A 19,872-nucleotide genomic window follows, 5' to 3' on the forward strand; every position below is an offset into this window, starting at 1 on the left:
CGATGCATCCTAACCTCTTGAGATCACAGGTATTTAGACCTGAATGTATATCTGAGACTTTGTTGTTTGCAAACTCTTTTTTCTTTTTCTTTCTTTTTTTTTTTTTTGAGTCTACATGTTTTATATAACTTTAAATTCATTCACAATTATGTTTCTAATTGAAATCAGTCCTTTCAATTTTATTATCTTAATGGGTTAATTAAGTGTGATCCAAGATAAAATTTGGCAGAATCTTGGAAGTTTTTCTTTTGGCACACCTATTACACTTTAATCATAGTGTTCTCTAACTAAAAAATAGAAATTTTTACTCATATAGCTTAGAAAAGTCCACAGGAAACTACGAGGAGAGGATGTCATTATCATTATTATCATCACCATCTTCATCATTTCATAATCATCATCATCTAACATTTACCGCATGCTTTCTGTGTCTCAGGACTTCTCCTCAGTGTTGCACAGGTTATTGCCCCTGATATATACAATAACCTCTGTGGTAAATTGTTATTAACTGTCTTTACAGATAAGGAAACTGAAGCACAGAAGGGATAGGTGGTTTGTCCACTGTCACAAAAAGTAAGTGGTATCGCTATAGATTGAATCCAGGTAGTCTGATTACAGAGATGGGGGGCGGGGGTGGGGTTTAACCACAATATCAAACTCTTTCATGAGAGCAAAGATGTATGATTTTGCTGACCATGTGAATACATAGCCCTTCTTTCAGGGACTAATCTTTTTCAGTTGTTCAGAGTGTACACGGTACTCTTATGTCCTTTTCATATTTTACTTTTTTAGTAGTCCTGTGAGCTAAATACAATGATGATGTGTACCTTGTAGATAGGGAAACTGTGATTCAGAGAAGTCTAGTGATTTACCTATGGATCTGAAGCTGCTAAGTCACATTGTAAAGTGTGAACTTGAATCCAGGTCTTCTAATTATAAACCAATAAGCTATGGACTGAATGGTGTCTTCTCCATACGACTGTGCTTGAAGATAGGGCCTCCATGGTGGTAATTAAGATTGAACGAGGTCATAAGAGTGGGGCCCTGATACAATAGAATTAGTGTCCTTATAATAAGAGATAGTAGAGAGTTCTCTGTCTCTTCACCATATGAGGACACAGCAAGACGATGGCTGCTTATAACCCAGGAAAGAGTTCTTATCAGAAATTGAATAAGCTGGTACCTTGATCTTGGACTTCCCAGTCTCCAGAACTGTCAGAAAATGAACTTCTGCTGTTTAACCCACCCACTCTATGGTATTTTCTCATGGCAGCCAGAGAAGTCTAAGACACAATGTTTAACACTTGCTTTAAATGTTGCAGTCAGGTGCTCACATGGTTAACAATCAAATTTTTGCTTAGGGTGGAAGCACAGGTGGTGACCTATGGAGTGAATAAACTCTAAAGTCCCCTGATGACAAGTCATGTCACTTAATGACATTTATATTTGGCAAATTCACCCACGTGCATTGCAGTTACAAAACTTGAGCTGGAATTTTTCAGCAGCTTTAAACTACAAGGCATTATGTTAGATTGAAGACAGTTTTGGCAGAGGAATACTGCTCTCTTCGTGAACTACCAAACACCACTGGGCAAAGTCAGCTGTCAGTGGTGCCTGTGGGATATGCCTAACAATGTGTTTCTCCTGCTTGCTTGTTTTTGATGCTCCTACTTCCACTGGTAGCAACTTATTCCTTTGAGTTAAAATCGTTCCTTTAGTTTTAAGTGCAGATGTGCATCAGGAAATGAATAAATCAAGATACTACCATTCTGTTTACTGTCAAAGACAAAACCAGTTGTGAGTTAAAGTGTTACAGGCAAATTTTAATCAGTAATGACTATTGCAGTAAGAAAAAGAGTCCAGTGTGAACTGAACTCAAATTTGTGCAGAGGTGTCTGGCATTGGTTTTTTTGTTTGTTTTGTTTTAATAATTAACAAAATTAATATCATTCTCTATTATGACTGTCAATCATTCTCTGTTGGCTGTTGAAACACATAAAATATGTATATATATTACAGCATGAGGGAATAGACAGAGGGAGGATGAGTGGGGGATTGAGAAGAATCAGAGAAGAGGAAATTTACAAAAAGCTGGAGGGGAGATTGGCTCATGTGACTAGGCCATCTGGGTTTCCTGACTGACCTTTATCAAAGTTAGGCTCCTACCCTCCTGCAGAAACTAGGAGACAGAGGCCTTATCTTCAGACATTGGCTGAAATGGACAGTGATTTTCTTTTTTGGCAGCCTTGAGCTTTCCCAGGCAGGAAATGAAGGGGGCTGCAGTCATCACCCTAGGGATGTAGTCTTGAGCTGTTGAAAACTATGTAAGTGTTTGTTGAAGTCTGTTATTGTAGCAGATGGACAAAATCATTTGTGCTGGAAGTCTTAAGTTTTTATAGGCCAAGTTTGAGGTCTAATTGAGAAGAGGGCTCAGGGGAGCCTGACTAGAGTTTGGTCAAGGAAGGACTCTAGGACTCTTTGTTACTACTTTTCATCTGATATGTGAGTGTTGGGGGAGGGTGGTAGCCATCATGAGTATAGTAGGCTATGGGATAGTGGAGAAGATAGATTTTAAAACAGAAAAATAATTAGTTAGCCAACAAATGCAAATATTTCCTTTAGGAAGGAAAGAGAAGAGGTGAATGTATGTCCAACATTCCAGCTCTTCAGAATTCTGCTGGAGGGACTGTTTTCTGTCTCACTTGCATCAGAGTGCTGATGGAAACTGGCATAATTTGGCTGTCTGGGGACCACTGAGAACAAAGCAGAGCTTGATAGCTTGTTTCAGCCTGAGAGAACTTATGAAACCATAGACAAACATCAGAGAGCAAGAGGTTAGGAGCTTCTGAGAAAGAAACCAGTAAAGCTCTCAAATTGGGCAGTTACACACACAAACCCAGATTAAATGCATCCCTATAAAAAGTCTTAGAGGTCCCCCAGAATCTCTAGTCAGGCTAACTGTTGAAGATCTTCCCCTGTATGAAGTTAGTCCATAAAGACCAGAGAGGTGACTGTTTCTACAAACACACAAATTCCAGCAAAAAACTAACAGATCATAGGAAGAAATGGAGAAACAATCCAATCAAGGGAACAAAATTAACCTTTACAAAACAATCCTAAAGAAACAGAGATCTGTGAATTACCCGAAAAATAATTTATGATAATTATCTTATAGAAACTCAGTGAGTTACAAGAGAACACAGGTAGACAACTAAATGAAGTCAGGAAATGATAAATGAACAAAATTAGAATATCAACAGAGAGATAGAAACTATAAAAAAAAAAGAACTAAACAGAAATTCTGGACCTGAAGAATATAGTGACTGAATTGAAAAAAATCACTAGGAGGGTTCAACAGCAAATTTGATCAACTAGAAGAAAGAATCAGTGAATTTGAAGACAGATCATTTGAAATTATCAAATCAGAGAAACAAAAAGAAAGAAAAAATGAGGAAAAGTGAGAAAAGCCATAAGTCAGACCAGTGTATACATTGTGGGTGTCTCATAAGGAAAATAAAGAGAGCAAGAGGAACAGAGCTTATATGAAGAAGTAATTACCCCAGATTCCCTGATGAAGGAATCTGATGAAGGAAATGGGCATCCAAATACAAGAAGGTCAAAAGACACTCATGAAGATGAACTCAAAGATGTCCACACTGAAATACCTTATAATAGAACTATCCAAAGTCAAAAACAAAGAATTTTAAGATCAGAGAGAGAAAAGTGACTTGTCATGTAAAAAGGAGCACCCGTCAGTGGATTTCTCAACAGAAACATTACAGGCTAGAATGGAATGGGATGACATATTCGAAGTACTGAAAGACAAAACTGCCAACTAAGAACAGTGTATCAGGCAAAACTGTACTTCAAAAATGATGGAGGAATAAAGACCTTCTAGTTAATACTGCTGTACTGTACACTTAAAAATGGTTAAGATATTAATTTTTATGTTATATGTTTTTCACCACAATAATTTTTAAAAGCCCCAAATAGAATAATGCATAACTCCCAGTCTGGGATGTTCACCTAGATTCATTCATTCACACTTAAAACAAACAAACAAACAAACAAAAACTCTTTCTTTAAATACTTATAAAATTCTTATTCTGAACCAGGCACTCTTATTAGGGGATATAGAGTCAGTGGTAAATATATTTATCATGGGAAGTCATTGGAGGTGGAGGGTGGGATTTGAACAAGGTAGTCCCATGACACGATTTATGTTGTAAGGGGAACACTCACACAGCCCCAAGGAGAATAGACCACATAAGGTGAGGATGGGACCAGGAAGACCAGATTAGATTTTGGAAAGATCAAGATATGATAACATTATTAAATTCATGTGTATTCACTGATTTGTGTAGTTCTTGATAAACTCTATTGAACATTGATGTTCCATACCTTTGTGTGTAGAGTGTAGATTGTGGAAAAATACGGACGTATAAAATAGGTCCATTGCGTTTAAGGCAGTGTCATCTCTCTCCTAAACTCTGACTGCACCCTCTAACTCATACACTACATCCTATTGTTCTCAAGATATAGTTCCAAACCTTAGACACTAGTGCAAGGTCATATGTGCTTGGCACAGGCCCACCATCCTGACTCCATCAAATTGCATACGCCACTGAAGATGTTCATGAAAATAATGAGCTTTATATCTGCATCTTATCTGAGCTGGAATTTTTTCTTCTTTATATCTTTCAGTGTTGTATAAAATTCTCTGCAAAAGTCATTTATTTTTAATCAGTAGAAAGAAAGTAAGAGAAGGAGAAAATACATATGCCAAAAGTAATGAGATGAATTTGAGGCATCGTTTTCTTTTTCTAACCTGTATTCTGTAACTTGGGGGCTTAGTAACTACCTTTTACTTTAGTCTTTTCTTTTTACTTATTTTTAAATGAATATATTTTGAATGTCAGTAGAAAATTTTGTGATTCTAAACTAAATATTCCCTTTCTGGTAAGTGGTTTTGAAGTCAAGAGCTGGAAAGTTTACACATACTGTTACTTAAACTGTATATTAACCAAATAAGCCATGGGTTCCACATTTAAACAGTTTAGAGATTCTCTGAAAACATTTATCTCCCTTTATAGAAGCACCCTTTTTGTATTGTAGAAAAAGTCATGTGCATGTGGATATAAGTACAAACACAAAGAGACTTTCAGAGTTTATTCTACATTTAGTCAAATTAAACTTGCTTTTTGAAGGCTGAATTACCCTAAGCATGTTCCAGTCCCAGAGAGGAAACATGGTAATAAAAATATAAAACTCACCCATCTGACTGTACAATTTTTATAGATTCTGGGAACGTAAAATCATCTCTTTTAATGCAAAAATTATTAACAAAATATTTACTTAGTATGGCATTTTTACACTGTTCAAAGTTAGATCTTGAGTCAAGTCATAGATGAGTAAGGCTGAAAATAACTTGAGATGAGCTGGTCCAACCCTAGACTATTCTGGAAAAAATCACGCCACTGATGGCCAAACACAACCTTTTTTATTTTAAATTTTCAGTCATTGAACACAGTTACATATTCATTCATTTATTTGCTTAATTATTCCCTGCTTTCTATATATTAGGGGCTAAACATTGTTCAAGGTTCTATATTAGTGAACAAAGCAGGCCACTCTCTCTGTACTTGTGAAGTGTACATTCTACAATAACAGTCAATCCATAAAAAATAAATATAATAATAAGTAAATTACCTGGTGTATTACAAGGTGATAGATGGGAAAAAGTAGAGTAAGGATGATAATGGGTACCAATATTAATTTTTAATGTCATTTTTACAATCAGAAATGCATATAGATAGTTTAACTTTTTACTTGATAATGAGTTGCTTTCATAGATAGAAAAATATATTGTAATTTTTAAAGATCCTTCATTTATAATTCAGAGGTCATTGTTAACTGGTTTTCAAGGAGAGGTTGGCTAAATGATCTGAGATTTTCCTACAAGTCTTAAATTCCAGTTCATATGAGACCATAAGGTGATAACCTCTCATTTATGCTGCTTCATGGTTTGGGGGCAAGTAGCAGGGCTGACCTGTGTCACCATGAATATACAACTCATGAAAGTGGTTGTGTGATCTGAGTTCAGGGCTGAGTTCTACAATGTCTGGGCTGTCACCAAGCATTTTCCGCCCTTTGTTGCTCTGTACTTGTAATTCTCTCTGCCTGGAGCCCTTTCCTTAGGTTAGCCCTAGTCTGGCTACATTTTACACACAAGGTTTCAAATCTAATGCCACTTTTTCAAAGAGACCTTTCCAACACACTGTTTAAATCACCCACTGCATTCTGGCATTCTCCATCATATTAACTATTTTATTTTCTTTATAGCACTGAAGTTAAATAATTACTGCTTTTTTCTTATTTATTGCCCTCCTTTTGCACAGTTTGATCCCCCTGAGAGCCTGTCTTTTGTCTTTCTCATTCAGGGCTATAACTGCTGTCCCAACACAGGGACAGAGTAGATACTAAATGAATATTTGTCGAATGAATGATGACTGTCCCTACTTGCCCAAGGTTAAAATATTCAGTCAGGTTACATTTCTCTTTAGTTTAATATTTTCACTGTAGTTAATATAGTCCTAGAGTAAATGCAAGCAATTAAACAAATTTTACTCCTGGTTCAGGAAATAATGCATTTTAGAAAGTCTAGTTTATTCTAGTAGTTAAAATAGTGGGCTCTGGTGTTCAAATTTTAGATCTGATCTTGTCAAATTTATTTAATCTTTCTGTGATCTTAGGCCAATTAAATTTACCTTTTCATGTCTCAGTATCCCCTTCTATAAAATGAAGATAATAATAATAGTCATGAGAATGATTTTATACGGAAAAAATTCTTAGAATAATACATAATACAAAATAATCAGTAATTATTGTTGTTTTAAAAAAAATTCTATAGAGTGACTGTAATTCCAACACTGGGGCTGTACCTTTGCATTTGATTAAAAGAGTAAAAGAATATAGCAGATATGGTGAGGCTGTGGCCAAAAATATAGGTGACTGCATTTTCAACCAAGCCAGTACTTCTGTTGATAGGATAGCTGTTTTCAGAAACCCTCTTAGGTTGGTGTATTGCAGAAAACAATATGTGTAAAGATGGGCCATCTCAAAGCTGCTGAATATGTGACTTCTGAAATCTGTATTTGTTGCAAATTGTCTAAGCCTCTGCCATACATTCTCTTCTGATATTCCTTAGTCCCGTAATGTGTCTGTGGAAATATTTTTTTCATTGAGATGGTTCCTCAGAGACTCATTGTCAAGAAAGCAACTTTGCTAAGATACATTCTGTAAATATACTTTCTCATTTTTATTCTAAAGTTCTGAACAAAAATGTTTTGGCCACCTGAGTAAATAATTTGAGTCAAATTTCAGCATACTTGAAGTATGATAATAACATAATAATTCTCATGGCCTAGGCATTCTCCAAAGCTTACATTAAACTGGTACTACTTTGTGAAAGAGGCATTCTTCATTGCTTCTAAATGCCTGTGTAAAATTCCTGTGGCTTCAAATGTCTCCATCAAATCCTCTCATAAAGGTAGAGGTCAGTCTCAATGGCGTCATCGAAAGAGGGAAGCCAGAAACAAACTACCTCAAAAGACCAATATATTTCTTTAGAACTGAGAAAACAGAATGTTTCATGAGGGAGAAAATGGCCTTGGGAATTGATATTTAAGATTTTCAAATTGCAGTAATATGTGTAGAAAGAATCACTTACCTCCGATATCCTGTGTTAAATTTTCTAGTCTCTTTAGTAAAGCATACTTCTGAAATATGAGTTGACAAGAGGTCTGGTTTCAACAGTGAGACAGTTCGTGTAGTGTAGAATTTAGAAAGAAAATACCCCCCACACACTTATGCCTAAATTCTTATGCTGGTGATTATTCTGGAATCTTAAGCATTGCTCTAGAATTTTTTTCTCTAATTCTCCCCCAAAAAAACAACCTTAACCTTGTTTTAATTAACCACAGTTTACTTCTCTAGGTAATTTATCCATTTGTTCTCAGACACATTTCTTACTTTTAAAGAAACTGCTATATATGTAGATATATCATAAAGCACTTGAATCCAGGATGTAAAAAGAACTCTTAAAATTTAATGCTACAAAGATAATCCAGTTAAAATTGGACAAAGAATCTAAATAGATATTTCTCCAAGAAGATATACAAATAGCTAATAAGCACATGAAAAGATGCTCAACATCATTGCTCATTAGAGAAATGTACATCAAAACTGTGAGATAATATTCATACCACTAGGATGATTGAATTTCAAGCTTTTCAAATCTCAGCATTGCCACCTAAATAACATTTGAATTCATTCAGCTGGCGTTTAACATCCTGTATGATGTGTGCTCAATCTAAATTCCCATTCCTGTGACTGCATCCCCAGTCCTGTGTTTATCACCCTATACTCCCTGAAGTACTTGCTATTTCTCCTACCAGCCCTTCCACTTGTTGTAGTTGTGCAACACCTCCATTTTTAACAAGCCCCCAGGTGGTGGTATTGTAGACGGTCTATGATGAACTGTCACCTAGCCATCCTCTTACCTATGAAATAGCTGTGAAAATGTTACCACGTCCAAGCTCATACTGCTCGCCGCATGACAGGCCAATTAATCGAGACAATTTGTTGGGGCAAGGAATAGTGACTTTATTTGGAAAGTCAGCAGACCTAGAAGATGATGGACTAGTGTCCCAAAGAACCATCTTACCTGGGTTAGAATTCGGACTTCTTTTACATTAAAAGGGGTGGGGGTATGGTTGGTTGTTGCAGACTTCTTGGCGTCAGAATCCTTTGTTCTTGCTGCAGTCCATGTAGGTCAGGTCATGATGTTACTGTAAACCTCCAACAAGACAAATGCTATTCTCTGTTCTGCAACTTTTTATCTCTATGTGAATGGAAAAGTATTATACCTTTAAGGTCAGAGCCTTGAGAATGGGTTTTCCTGTATGTTTCAGGCTATAAGCAACATTTTTAACTTGTAGCAAAAGCAATAGAATACAAAGGTTAAAGTAAAAGAAACAGATCTCATATGGAGTCAGATTTGTTCTTTGCTATTACAAAAACTCTCACTTGGAAAAGTGGAATGCTTATCTCTCCACATGCTGCAGGCAATTCTTTTGTTTCCCCTCTCAATGTTTTGTTTATAAACAGAAAAAAAAAGTCACATTTTTCCTTCACACAATATCTACTCAAATTACCTATACCTTGCAAGTGCAGATTCTTTCATGCTTATTTGTTTGATTTATAAAGAACAAGGGAATTGCTATAGTACTACAACTAATAAAAAATCTGTATGGTAGCCGTGCAGGTGAAGCTGGAGTTAGTGGTTAAAATAATGGCTCACTTGAAATTTGTAGATAGAATTTATCTTTTGTTCTTTAAAATACAATATAGGGTGACTTCTTGGGATTTATAACTTTTCTCGACCAAACCATACCCCACTTTGACAGGAAGCTGCAAAGAAGTTTAATGAGCATAAAATGTCATATTATTGATTCTGGAATCAAAATCTCTTTGGGGATTGAGAATTGTTTGCTAGGTTATTTTGCGTTTTTGGAGTTTTTAAAACAAATCCTGGGTATCATTCTGCAGAGTCTTACTTAGTAAGGTTGATGGCAGCTTAGTATTCCAGGCACTTAAAAAACAACAACAACAAAATACCTCCTCAGTTTGTCTATCAACCAGTTTTGGGGAACTGTCTGCAGTGTGGATCTTAGACCACTAGCTTCAAAATATCCCTGAAGTATTTTTCTGAAGCTCTGTATCCTGCACTTACTATATCAGAATCTCAAATTGTGGGAACCTAGGAATCTGTACAATAAACATATCATACTGTAGATTCATATGTATGTGTAGGAAAACAAATGTCGTAACCCCAAAATGTCTCTTTGGCACGCAGATTATTTTGAGCTGAAAACAATTAAGATATGAAAGACTCAGGAAGAAATGTTGACCTTCCCCCTTAGCTACCTAAAGAAATTAGATAGAGGACCTCTTACAGGAAGGGAATGATCACCATAGATGGCTATAGTTTGGACTAGATGTGGTTGACCAGGAGGTACCTAGCAAAGTCTATTTGTTAAAAATCCTTCTCTGTGTACCCACTGTCTCTGCATGGCCCAGTAAAAATTTGTTTAACAAACATTTGCTTTTCCATCTTCCTGTGAATTGTATTCCTTCCCTTTGACATCTCAAGCCACTACCCCCAACATCCTCTTTTGTTTTTAGCTGAAAATGGTATTTAAGGTGAGGGTTTAAGCCATTTTGGTGAGTTACTCAGTTTTTCTGGGTCTCTCCAATGTATACAAGTTATTAAACTTTTGTTTGATTTTCTCCTCTTAATCTGTCAATTTAATTCTTAGACCACCCAGAGGAACCTAGTAGGGTGGAGGAATATTTTTTCATCCGCAACATGTAACATCTAGGCTGAAATATCTAAAGAACCAAAGTGTCTAAAGACAATTACAAGGGTAGCAGTTAAAGTAGAAGGAATATTCTTTCATATTTCTGTTTTGTTTTTTTTTTTAAATTGAAGTTGCAGAAAAGTTGAAAGAATAGTAGAGTTAACACCTATATACCCTTCACCTAGATATTTCAATTGTGAGCACTTTACCTTTTATTTTTCCTTTGGCTGAACCTTTTGAAAGTATTTTGCAGATATCCCAGTTTACTCCTACTCTAGCCAGTATCTCCTACAGAAGGTCTTTCTCCTAAATAACCGTTACACAGTTATCACACTAAGAAATTGAACATTGATACAGTTCTACTACCTAATATGTAGCCCACATTCAAATTTCCCCAGTTGTCTCCATAATGTCTTTTGTTTTGCTTGCATCAAGTTTCCAATCAAGAATTACATATTGTATTTAGTTGCCTCTTTTTTAAAATTTCCTCTAATATGGAAGAATCTTTCTTTTTTATTGTCTTTTGTGACACTATTATATTTTAAGATTTCAGACAAGTTATCTTTAATGTATGTAAGTTTTTATTTATCTTATTCTTCCTTTGAATTAGTTTTAATAAGAATTCTATAAGGTGCTATTGTGCTGTTCTCAGTCAGGTTGTACTTTTATTGGTGATACTAACTTTGATCTCTGGGTTAAGATGTTGTCATATAAAGGTAATTTTCTCTTGTCATTAATAAGTAATCTGAAGAGTGATCCCAGTGATTTATTATCTGTTTGATAACATTTGCTTGAAACTACCATTATAGGTTTTAAAATGGAGATATGCTAATAAAACCATTTCTTCTACAATTAATGGTTGGCATTCTTTGTAAAACTTAGATTCCCCTTCTGAGTATTCCCACCCTTTGTTTCTGTTTGCTTTGTTCATATCATCATGGACTCATAGATTCTTTTCTTTTTTTACATAATGTGTTAAAATTCACTACTGTCGTTATTTAGTTTAATTCTTAAAATGTCTCAGATGTGACCAGTGGGAGACCCTTCAAATTGGGCCCTATGTATCCTTTGATATGAACATTTTTTGAGCATTTCCATACACTCAGCCACAAATAACTGTCTCGTTTTATATCTTGTCTTTCCTCTGGCAGCAACAATTTATCCATGAAGCCCTGGCTATTTCAGTAGTGAAAGGAATTTAGAAACTCAGATTTCGTATGTTTTATAGTTAGGTTGGCATTGTTATTTGGCCCATTCTGTGGACAGAGCTAGGAAATGTTTTTTTTGTTTGTTTGTTTGTTTGTTTTTTAATTATGAGTTCATAGTGACAATTCTAATTCTGATCCGAAAATACAAAGTCTTTCCTCTCCTTTTCCCATTCCATACTTGCACTTCCCCTTTCTCCTATAGGGAACTTGGTTCTCCAAAACTTTTAATAATAGATCTGTACCATTTGCTTAATGTTACAATATACATTAAGTAATTTGAGAATCACTCAACCAATACTATTACTACCAAAAACCCTGCTTTTAAAATTCAAGATTTCTTTTTATTTTTTTCTCCTTAAAATGTATCCCACTGATCATATATAGTCAGTACTATGTTCAAAAGTTATCTGATTTGTTTTTCTTCTTTCTTCTGTATGCTTGGGTTATCAGTTTAAAATATATTTAGGCTTATTTGTTTTTGTTCATAATCAATTATAAAGCTTTTCCATCCTTACTGATTTTTTTGGGGGGGGTGTCAAAGTCAAACTATACAACATTAAGAAAAATTACATTCCCTTCTCTGTCTTTTCCACTGTGATTCTACCTACGCCATGTGGTGATCAGTTTGACTCATTTTGGTTATCTTCCCATGTTCCTTTTTGCAAAACGTGTGTTTTTGCATATGCATACATATATATAAATATACATATATGCACACACATTTTACATATATACATATATACACACAGCTACATGTCTATATGTGTGTATATACATATATGTAAATGTTCATATATGTGTTTATATATAGTTTTTACATAGACATACACATTCTTTTTTTTCCCCAGTTTTATTGAGAAATAAATGTATTGACATACATTTATTGATGTATTGGCATTCATCACTGTATAAGTTTAAGATGTATAGCATGATGGTTTGATTCACATATATTGTGAATTGTTTACCACAGTAGGTTTGGTTAATGTCCATCATCTCATATAGATACAATTAAAAGAAAAGAAAAAGAATATTATCCTTGTAATGAGAACTCTTGGGATCTACTCTCTTAACAACTTTCCTATATATGATACAGCAGTGTTAATACAGTCATCATGTTCTACACTATATCCCTAGTACTTATTTATCTTATAACTGGAAGTTTGTACATTTCAACCACCTTCTTCCTCCCCCTTCCCTCCACTTCTAGTAATTATAAATCTGATCTCTTTTTCTATGAGTTTAGTGTCTTGTTTTTAGATTCTACATTTAAGTGAGATCGTATAGTATCTGTCTTTCTCTAACCTTATTTCACTTAGTATAATGCCCTCAAGTTTCATCCATGTTGTTGCAAATAGCAGGACTGCTTCTGTTTTATAGCTGAATAATATTCCATTGCATGTGTATATGTGTGTGTATACATATATATATATATATATATATATATATATATATATACCAAAACTTCTTTTTTTAAATTACTTAATTTATTTATTTATTTATTTTTGGCTGTGTTGAGTCTTCATTGCTGCACGTGGACTTTCTCTAGTTACGGCAAGCAGGGGGTACTCTTGTTGCAGTGTGCAGGCTTCTCGTTGTGGTGGCTTCTCTTGTTGTGGAGCATGGGCTCTAGGCACGTGGGCTTCAGTAGTTGTGGCAGGTGGGCTCAGTAGTTCTGGCTCGTGGGCTCTAGAGTGTAGGCTCAGTAGTTGTGGCACACGGGCTTAGTTGCTCCACAGCATGTGGGATCTTCCCGGACCAGGGCTAGAACCTGCATCCCCTGCATTGGCAGGTGGATTCTTAACCACTGTGCCACCAGGGAAGCCCCAAAACTTCTTTATTCATTCTTCCATCAGTGGACACTTAGGTTGTTTCCATGCCTTGGCTATTGAAATAATGTTGCTATGAATATGGGGGAGCGGATATCTTTTTGAGTTAATGTTTTCATTTCTTTTGGATATATTTCCAGAAGTGGAAATGCTAGATCATATGGTAGTTCTGTTTTCAATGTTTTGAGGAACGACCATACCATTTTCCATAATGGCTATGCCAATTTACAATCCCACCAAACAGTGCACAAGGGTTCCCTTTTCTCCACATACATACCAGAATTTATTATCTCTTATCTTTTTTGATGATGGCCATTCTAATAGGTGTGTAGTGATATCTCATCGTGGTTTTAATTTGCATTTCCCTAATGAATAGTGATGTTGAGCATCTTCTCATGTACCTCTTGGTCATTAGTGTATCTTCTTTGGAAAAATGTTTATTTTTTTAATTTCATTAGTTGAGGTTTTTGCTATCAAGTTGTATGAGTTCTTTATATATTTTGAATATTAATCCCTTATCAGATATATGGTGTTGGGGCTCAGGGAGGGCTGCCCCAAAATATAACACAATGGCATATTATTTTCATTAAAGTTACTTAAGAAATGGCCAATGCAAGAGGGACTAACCCTCCTTTCTGTCTCCCTGAAAGCAGGAAATAAATCTCTCATGTGAAAGGTGCACTCCCTGCATCTGGAGGTAGAAGGACACCCGTATTGCCAGAGACAGAGAATTCAGGCCCTGAGCCTATATATACAAATCTTGTTACTTCTTTAATTTACTACCACAAATCCAAATTCTGTTGAGATTCTTTACTAACTGAGCACCCAAAACCTAAATTTCTTTGTCCTGTCAATTTCTCACAAATTTATTGTTTCTTTGTCTAAAAAAGAGTATAAAAGCTGCCTACTTTGACCATTTTTTAGGTCCTATTTCTTTGAGACCTCCATGCACATGAATAAAATTTGTTTCTTTTTCTCCTGATAATCTGTCTTGTGTCAATTTTATTATTAGTCCAGCCATAAGAACTCAAGACGGGTAGAGGGGGAAATTTTCTCCTCCCTGACAATGGTTTGCAAATTTTTTTTCCCCATTCTCTAGGTTGTCTTTTCACTTTGTTGATGGTTTCTTTTGCTGTGCAAAGATTTTATAGTTTGATGTAGGCCCACTTGTTAGTTTTTTTTTTTTTAATTTGTTACTTGTGCTTTAGGCATGATTTCCAAAAAAATGATTGCCAAGACCTATGTCAAGGAGCCCATTTTCTTCTTGGAATTTCATGGTTTCAGGTCTTACATTTAAGTCTTTAATCCATTTTGAGTTAATTTTTGTGAGTGGTGTAAATTATGGGTGAAGTTTTACTCTTCTACACGTGAATATCCAATTTTCCCAGCACCATTTATTGCAGAGACTGTCTTTTCTCCACTGTGTATTCTTGGCTCCCACACTGATTATTTTTTTTTAATTTTTAAATTTTATTTATTTTTTTATACAGCAGGTTCTTATTAGTTACTTATTTTACACATATTAGTGTATATATGTCAATCCCAATCTCCCAATTCATCACACCACCACCACCACCCCTCCGCCGCTTTCCCTCCTTGGTGTCCATACGTTTGTTCTCTACATCTGTGTCTCAATTTCTGCCCTGCAAACCGGTTCATCTGTACCATTTCTCTAGGTTCCACACATATGCGTTAATATACAATATTTGTTTTTCTCTTTCTGACTTACTTCACTCTGGATGACAGTCTCTAGATTCATCCATGTCTCTACAAATGACCCGATTTCGTTCCTTTTTCTGGATGAGTAATATTGCATTGTATATATATATATATATATATATACCACATCTTCTTTATCCATTCATCTGTCGATGGCCATTTAGGTTGCTTCCATGATCTGGCTATTGTAAATAGAGCTGCAGTGAACATTGGGGTGCATGACTCTTTTTGAATTATGGTTTTCTCTGGGTATATGCCCAGTAGTGGGATTGCTGGATCATATGGTAATTCTTTTTTTTTTTTTTGTATTTTATTTTATTTATTTTTTTATACAGCAGGTTCTTATTAGTCATCCATTTTATACACATCAGTGTATACATGTCAATCCCAATCTCCCAATTCATCACACCATCATATGGTAATTCTATTTTTAGTTTTTTAAGGAACCTCCACACTGTTCTCCATAGTGGCTGTATCAATTTACATTCCCACCAACAGTGCAAGAGGGTTCCCTTTTCTCCACACCCTCTCAAGCAACTGTTGTTTGTAGATTTTCTGAGGATGCCCATTCTAACCTGTGTGAGGTGATACCTCATTGTAGTTTTGATTTGCATTTCTCTAATAATTAGTGATGTTGAGCAGCTTTTCATGTGCTTCTTGGCCATCTGTATGTCTTTGGAGAAATGTCTGTTTAGGTCTTCTGCCCATTTGTGGATTGGGTTGTTTGTTTTTTGATATTGAGCTGCATGAGCTGCTTGTATATTTTGGAGATTAATCCATTGTCAGTTGCTTTGTTTGCAAATATTTTCTCCCATTCTGAGGGTTGTCTTTTCATCTTGTTTGTAGTTTCCTTTGCTTTGCAAAAGCTTTTAAGTTTCATTAGGTCCCATTTGTTTATTTTTGGTTTTATTTCCATTTCTCTAGGAGGTGGATCCAAAAAGATCTTGCTGTGATTTATGTCAAAGAGTGTTTTTCCTATGTTTTCCTCTAAGAGTTTTATAGTGTCCAGTCTTACATTTAGGTCTCTAATCCATTTTGAATTTATTTTTGTGTATGGTGTTAGGGAGTGTTCTAATTTCATTCTTTTACATGTAGCTGTCCAGTTTTCCCAGCACCACTTATTGAAGAGACTGTCTTTTCTCCATTGTATACCCTTGCCTCCTTTGTCATAGATCAGTTGATCATATGTGTGTGGGTTTATCTCTGGGCTTTCTATCCTGTTCCATTGATCTATGTTTCTGTTTTTGTGCCAGTACCATAATGTCTTTATTACTGCAGCTTTGTAGTATCGTCTGAAGTCAGGGAGTCTGATTCCTCCTGCTCCATTTTTTTCCCTCAAGACTGCTTTGGCTATTCGGGGTCTTTTGTGTCTCCATACAAATTTTAAGATTTTTTTGTCCTAGTTCTGTTAAAAATGCCATTGGTAATTTGATAGGGATTGCATTGAATCTGTAGATTGCTTTGGGTAGTATAGTCATTTTCAAAATATTGATTCTTCCAATCCAGGAACATGGTATATCTCTCCATCTGTTCGTACATCATCTTTGATTTCTTTCATCAGTGTCTTATAGTTTTCTGCCTACAGGTCTGTTGTCTCCCTAGGTAGGTTTATTCCTAGGTATTTTATTCTTTTTGTTGCAATGGTAAATGGGAGTGTTTCCTTAATTTCTCTTTCAGATTTTTCATCATTAGTGTATAGGAATTGAAGAGATTTCTGTGCATTAATTTTGTATCCTGCAACTTTACCAAATTCATTGATTAGCTCTAGTAGTTTTCTGATGACATCTTTAGGATTCTCTATGTGTAGTATCATGTCATCTGCAGACAGTGACATTTTTAATTCTTCTTTTCCAATTTGTATTCCTTTTATTTTTTTTTCTTTTCTGATTGCCATGGGAAGGACTTCCAAAACTATGTTGAATAATAGTGGTGAGAATGGACATCCTTGTATTGTTCCTGATCTTAGAAGATATGCTTTAAGTTTTTCACCATTGAGAATGATGTTTGCTGTGGGTTTGTTGTATATGGCCTTTATTATATTGAGGTAAGTTCCCTCTGTGCCCATTTTCTGGAGAGTTTTTATCATAAATGGGTGTTGAATTTTGTTGAAAACTTTTTCTGCGTCTATTGAGATGATCATATGGTTTTTATTCTTCAATTTGTTAATATGGTGTATCATGTTGCTTGATTTGTGTATGTTGAAGAATCCTTGCATCCCTGGTATAAATTCCCCTTGATCATGGTGTATGACCCTTTTAATGTGTTGTTGGATTCTGTTTGCTAGTATTTTGTTGAGGATTTTTGCATCTATGTTCATCCGTGATATTGGTCTGTAGTTTTCTGTATTTGTGACATCTTTGTCTGGTTTTTGTATCAGGGTGATGGTGGCCTCGTAGAATGAGTTTGGGAGTGTTCCTCCCTCTGCTATATTTTGGAAGACTTTGAGAAGGATAGGTGTTAGCTCTTCTCTAAATGTTTGATAGAATTCTCCTGTGAAGCCATCTGGTCCTGGACTTTTGTTTGATGGAAGATTTTTAATCGCAGTCTCAATTTCAGTGCTTGTGATTGGTCTGCTTATATTTTATATTTCTTCCTGGTTCAGTCTCGGAAGGTTGTGCTTTTCTAAAAATTCGTCCATTTCTTCCAGCTTGTCCATTTTATTGGCATATAGTTGCTTGTGGTAATCTCTCATGATCCTTTGTACTTCTGCAGTCCCACACTGATTCTTGTTTCCTTTTTTTTCTTACACAAAAGTTAGCATATTTTGCAATTTGCTTTTTGCACTTAATAGTATATATTAGAAATCACCCCAAATCAGTTATAGAGATTGTCTTCATTCTTTATGACAACTGTATAGGAATGGTAATGATTGTATGGATTTGTGGATGTATCAAAATTTATTTATTCAGATAACCTTCTGTGTTTGGCAAGATCTTGTTCCCAATATTTTGTTATTAAAAACAATGCCACAGTGAGAAAATCTATACATATTTTTTTTCATACTTCTGACAATGAGACTTCAGAGTAAATTCTTCAAGTAGGGTTGCTGGGTACATTGTAAATTGATAGGAAGTTTTTTCACATATTACCAAATTCCTCTCCAGAATGCTTGTAATCCTACCAGCAACCGTGAAAGTGCCTGTTTTCCAAGCGTTTTACTCACATGTGGTATAAGTTTGTCAAGCTTTTGTTTTTCTGCCAATATTATGAGTGAGAAGTGACATAATGTATTTTCCATTTGCGTTACTATTATTGTGGAAGAAGTTGAACATCTTTTTATAAGTTTTAGGGCCATTTTGCACATCTATTTGATGAACCATAGTTATAGCATTACTCATTTTTAACATTGTGTTTCTGATATCTTTTCCTTATGTAGTATTAGCTAATTTTATATTAGGGTGATTATCTTGTCATCACTGATATCTTTTGGAAATATTTCCTGTTTTCATTTATCTTTTTACTTTATCTACAGTGTCCTTACACTTTATAACTGTATTTTAATGTAGTTGAATTTATTATGCATTTCTTTTATTGAATTTGAATTTTTAAACCATAGTTGGAAAAGTTTGGTTTTCTCATCTTCAGAATATAATTAATCTATGTGTTTTTTTTTTTCTATTACACATATGGCTTATTTTATTTTAGTTTTAGTTTTTTGGGTTTTGTTTTTATTTTTATTTTTTGACCTCTAATCCATTTGGAGTTTACCCTTGTGTATTGTGCAAAGTGTTGTTCTTTTTTTTTTTTCTTTTTACCAAATTTCTATCAGGTTGCCCACAATACATTGTTAATAAGTTATTTTTCTTCAGTGATTTGAGATATTTTTATATCCTGGATTTCCCTCTGTACTTAAATATACTTCTGAACTTTCTCTCTTGTTCTACTGATTTATCTATTCATGTGTCAGTAGCAAGAGGAAACAGTCTTCATCAATTAGTGACTATTAGAATTACAAGTACTTTTGTTTATTTCAATTCTCAAACATCAAGATAGGGGCTGTTGGAAATTACAGGAAATGACATTTATAGAAACAGTTTTTTGAACTCAAATTAATTAGTCTCAGTCTTTTTAAATTACCATTGCTGTCTGTGCTATGTCAATTTTGAAGTTAGGAGAGGCTTTTTGGAAGAGCCAGTTGTTTAATTTAGTTAGAAACTGGGTAGCATGTAAGAAGAAGCATTTAAAAGCTTAATGTCCTACAAGCTGGTCTCTTTGAAGTTATATTTATTTTCTTCTCCAGTGAGAATGCTCTTATCTGTGCCTCCAATGTTATTTACTTTGGTTTATACTTTGATATATGTAACTCAAGTGAACAATGAAAAAATTTAGAGAATCTGCATAAAAATTGTCAAATGGTGTTCCAAGAGTGAAAGAAATACAATTTCATTCAAATGATCTTTGCATGTACATCTTTATTAATCAATGCATGGTGCTAAATTATATTATTTATGTAGTTATTTCATCAGACACAAACATTCTGTTGGAATAGGTTGTTGTTTTTCTTAGGTTCACATTAATTTATGTTGCTCTGATAATTGTAGGAGAGTAGAAAGTCTAAGAGATTGTATTATTCTTTATTATTGTCTTTAAGTTTCTGTTATTGTATTTAAAATAGCAGTAGTATTATTTCAGGGAAAATATGATACTCAAAACTATTTACATTTGCTAAGTTCTGTATAATATTCTGTAATAAGAACT

The sequence above is a fragment of the Balaenoptera borealis genome, assembly GCF_965194805.1.
Source record: "Balaenoptera borealis genome assembly, chromosome: 11".
In the NCBI taxonomy this organism is placed as follows: Eukaryota; Metazoa; Chordata; class Mammalia; order Artiodactyla; family Balaenopteridae; genus Balaenoptera; species Balaenoptera borealis.